The sequence below is a fragment of the Sorex araneus genome, chromosome 3 (assembly GCF_027595985.1).
Source record: "Sorex araneus isolate mSorAra2 chromosome 3, mSorAra2.pri, whole genome shotgun sequence".
In the NCBI taxonomy this organism is placed as follows: domain Eukaryota; kingdom Metazoa; phylum Chordata; class Mammalia; order Eulipotyphla; family Soricidae; genus Sorex; species Sorex araneus.
Genome location: NC_073304.1, coordinates 172,387,482 through 172,392,498, shown reverse-complemented (window position 1 = coordinate 172,392,498; position 5,017 = coordinate 172,387,482).

The following is a 5,017-nucleotide window of genomic DNA, read 5'->3' as shown; positions in this document are numbered from 1 at the left end:
ATCTAAACCCCAGCCACTCGGGGCCGGGGGTCGGGGGGACACAGGTCAGCCTGGAGCCTCATTTCCCAGCTCTCATTTCTTACGTGGCAATAAATGGGAACGTCTCACACACACACACACACACACACACACACACACACACAGGGACCTGGGGGCAGCTCAGCAGCCAAGTGAGAGCTTGCGAGCATCAGGCCATGAGTTTGATCCCTGGCTCCACCCACATGCACAAGCACCGTCCTGGTAACTGTGCTGTCTGCCCCCAGCCCCAGTTCCACCATCGCGTCTCTGCCACCCCTGTCAGGTGTGAGTGTATGTGTGTGTGTGTGCGTGTGTGTGTGTGTGTGTGTGTGTGTGTGTGTGTTTGAGCGTTGTAAAATCAACAATGAGTGGTTCCTAGTGAGCACGGAGGGAGTCATCAGCACCCCATTTCACTGAGTATGATCCAGGTGTGCAAGAACTGGCCCCGGGGAACCCCACAATCTCCTGTGTGAGTCTCAAAACCCCCAACTCTGGCCACCCAGGGAAGAGAAGGAAATACTTATGGACAATGGAATAAGGGCCACTGTGGGCGCTTCCTCCTTCCCCGGCACCCCAGCCCGGGGGCAGGGGCTCCAGGAGGTCTCTTCTCAGATCCCCACTAGCTCAGAAAGTGCTGGGCAGCCCCCACACGCCCGCTGTCCCGCGGGGGACTCACTTCTGGAAGCTTCTCCCACTCTCAGTTGCTCCTGCTGTTTTCTCCTTCTGTCACGGGTGCGAGCTTCGAAGGTGCCAAACTCAAGGGCGCGGGCCCGGCCATGGCTCATGGGAACTGAGACTGGTCAGTAGGTGGGGGCTAGTTCTGGGCTTTGGTTCACTGGGGGGAATGGCCAGTGCCCAGGTGAGAATGCCAGGCCGCCCACTCGCCTGAGAGGGGGCCAGTCACGTCCAGTCTCCACGTCTGTCCTCACGGGGATGCTGGAAGAACTGAAGAGGAGGGAGACTTGGCTTGCTACTCGGCGTCAGTCTTGGCAGCGGGGCCTCGGGGAGCCGGTGCTGGACAGCGAACCCCAGGCAGGGCTCTGCGTGCACCCGCAGGGGTGTGGGTGGGGCGGGTTTAGCACAGTCCCCACAGAAGGCTGCAGGGGCCACCCCTGGGCTCCAGGGCCCCCCTCCACCACCCCCTGGCACTGACACCGAGATAGACCTTCGCCGTGACGTCCAGCTCCACCGCAGACCTCAGGCGCGTGTTTGCAGCTTAGCGACGTGAGGGCTGTTGCTTTCACAGGCATCGCACGGGAACACACCTCTTAAATGGTGTCGTGGCTCTTTCTGCGGAGACCTGACATGGGAACGACTGCGAGACAGCAGGGCCCGAGAAGCTGTGAGCTCTCACACCAGCCCGCCCCAGCCTCTGCACCTGCCTTGGTGCTCGCTGACGCGTAGCTGTGCTCGGTGGTTCAGTCGCTCCATTAGCTTGGAGAAGTGACAAGTCAGGAACCTCCGTCCAGCCAGGCTAGAAGCAGGTGGGCTGGAGCAATAGTCCAGGGGGAGGGCGCTTCCCTTGTATGCGCCCAGTGGGCTTCTATCCCTGGCACCCCAGATGGTCCCCTGAGCCCTGCCAGGAGTAATCCTGAGCACAGAGCCAGGAGTCAGCCCTGAGCACCGTGGGACGTGGCCCCCGAAGCAAACCCAAAGCAGGTGGGTCTTTGCACATTGCAGGGACAGAGCGACAGTGGCAGCCCCCCGGCTGAGTGCCACCAGGCGGGCGCACGATGTCTGTTCTGCTCATCTCATTTCATTCCCCAATGCCTGTTATAGAGACTCGTGCGCACTGGGTGTGGTCAGACGGGGCAGTGTCTGTGGGACGGCCCTGTGCCTTTCTCGTCCGCTCCCTGCCAGCCTCAGGGGTTTCCCTGCGAGGCAGCGTTGAGGCCTGCACACAGCCTGGGCTGCAGACACGCAGCAACAGCGCAAAGGGAAGCGAAGGAGACCCTGTGTACAGTCCCGTCGAGCCTCTTTCAAAGAGAGAAGTTTGTGTGGGGGCGGAACACACACACACTTGCAGACACACAGACATGCATACACACGCACATGTGCACACAGACATGCATATACACACATGGGCACACAGAGACATATATGCACATGCATACACACGTGTGCACACCGACATGCATGCACATGTGCAGACATGCATGCACACACAATGTGCATGTGTGCACATGCGCACATACACACATGCACATGTACACAGGTGCATATACACACAGGTGTGCATGCACATACCTGCATACACACTTGTGCATACACATACAGGCACACACACGCACACATCACATGTGCACAGCAGACCTGCAGCTCCCCTGTGCTCTCCCTTTGCAGGCAGAGGTGGGCAGGCAGGACGACTAAACATTCTCTCTGTGTCTCTCTCCCCTCTCTCTCCCTTCTCTCCCCCCATTCCCTTTGCTCTCCTCTTCTGTGCTTCCCGCCTCTGCTGGGAGACAGCTCCCTCTGAGGGGACGTGAGTGAGGAGGTGCAGGGCACAGAGGTAGAATCTGAGCTCCCCTCGAGGGGAGGCAAAGGAAGGTCTTTGTGCAACTGCACCACAGCTGCCACCTGGAAAGAGCACCCTGGGTTGCCAGCTGCCCCTACAGGTGGATGGCTGTACAGTGAGTGTGTGTGTATCTGTGTGTATGTGGCCATGTGCGGAGTGTATACACACATGCATGGGAGTATATGGGCACATGTGTGAGTGTGCACTGTGAGTATGTTCATATGTGTATGTGCAGTGTGCACACATGCACTGAGTGTTTGTATGTCTGTGTGTGCATGTCAGTGCACCTGTGTGTATGTGCATGTGTGTGAGTGTGCATGCGTGTGTGTTCAGTGTGAGCATGTATACATGTGGGAGTGTGTACTATGTTGTGTGGGACTATGTGTGAGTATACAGATGCATGTATGTGAGTGCTTGTGTGTAGTGTGTGCATGTGTGTGGTGTACAGCGCGTATGCATGCGCGTGTGCTTGTGTGTGCACATGGGTAGCAGCACACCTGCTCACAACAGTGCCGAGGGGTGGGGACTTTAGCAGGCACCACTCATGCTACCTATAGCCATGAGGTCCCAGGCCACCGAGGAGGAAGTGGGCCTGGAGCCGCGTAGCCATGCCACTGAGTGGCGGGGTCAGAGTGTGGGCCCCATGGTCTTAGAAGCCTCTCCGAGTTCCCCCGGCAGCCAGAGAGAGTCGGCTGCCTCCCTGCCAGCTCCCTGCGGCTCACCAGGAGGTGGGACTTCCGGGGCTGGTCATTCCTGTGGCTGTGACCGTCCCCTGCCACATCTGATCGCTGACCGGAAGGTGTCTGACACCGTGTGGGTGAGGACTGCAGCTGGAGGGGCCGAACGCCGGCTTCGCACACAGAGGCCCGGTTTGACCCCGGCATTGCATGGTCCCCCCAGCACAGACCGAATGACCGCCCAAGCATAGAGCTGGGGGTAGCCCCAGAGCACTGCTGGGTGTGACCCAGAAACCAAAGAGAAAAGGAATTTATCAGTGGGCTTCATATATCATTATGGAAAATTCAGAAATATGAAAAAAATTGCCATTCACTGGTAACCGCCCCCCCCCCCTTCAAAAATCCTGGTCTTTTCCCAGGTATGTGCATCTAAACACCAGGAAAAAAATACAAATTAGACTATAAATAAAACCTTGCTGACTCCCATTTCTCCTCTCAACCTTATGTGATAAACATTCTCCATAGAATTAAATATATTCTTGGAGAACAATATTTCAAAAAGCTTTCAACAGCTCCTGGGGCAGAGCCAAGGCTTAACAAACGGTGGTTATTATTTATTTCACAGCATTATTCTGGAGGGAAGGACCGGAATTAATTTTACCTCTCTGGTTCTGATGAACATTATTACCTTCTCTCCACTATTATCAACAATTAGACCCAAAAGAGTTTGTATATAAAATTGTGCCTGCGCGTCTCATTAATTTCTTAGGAGAGGACCTGGGTCGGGAATGAATGAGTCAAAGCTCCGGTGATTCTTTTTACCTTAAGAACATACTGCCAAACAGCTCAACACACCAACGCAGTTCTCCTAGTGGTGGGTGTGGGAGAGGAGGGTTCATTTCCTCTTGCTGAACTTGGGAGATATTTGACTTTTGGGGGTGGGGGGCGGGAAAGGGGTTTGATGTGAACAAATTAGAGCTGGGGGGAAAAGCTCAGAGGCCTGGAGCAAGGGTTTTGCAAGTGGGAGCCCAGGGTTCAACCCCCAGCACCGCATGGGTGCCTGACACCACTGTGGTTGACCCCAGAATCTGAGCCCAGCATGTGTGACCACACGGTCCCCGGTGCCCTCCCCTTCCCTTCGCCCCCCAGAAACTGTCAGGAGACGAGGCCCAGGGGTCGGCCTGCAGACCACAGCAAGGAGACCTGGGGTTGTTCCTCTGCAGGGGAGCAGTTCTGAGCCCCTCGTCTGCCTTGCCCTGACTCTGTCTTCCCCAGAGCCGGGACGAGTCCTTGTTTATCACCTGTCCTCCCTGGGGAACCAGGAGCCTCTGCCGTCATCTGCACCCCCAGGAGACTTTGGGTATTTGTGAATGAAAGCACCTCCCTAAATGCAGAGCTTTGAGCTGAGTCATACCCGCGTGGCTGTGTGTGGGTTTAAAAATGGAAAAAGCCATTTCTTATAGATGATTTGATTTAGAGAAGCAAGGCACGGAACGGAAGGCTCTCGATGATCCTGGCTTTTGCCAAGGAGGTCGGGAGAGGCATTGAGAGATGAGATGCCAGTGGAGAGAGGGGCACCCAGAGGAAAACTAGATCCCCCAATACCCCAGAGGCCACTGCAGGGGAGGGACATGGTTTCTTTTATGTATTGTCCCTCCCCCCATCCTTAAGTTTTCACAATGCTCATTGCATGGGAATTAAATGCATTTTTCTTTTTTTTTCAATTTTGCATTATGCAACAATACTAAATTGGCGTCAAAGGGATTAAGCCTTTTATATTAAAATTATAATCAGCTGGCAAATGCCT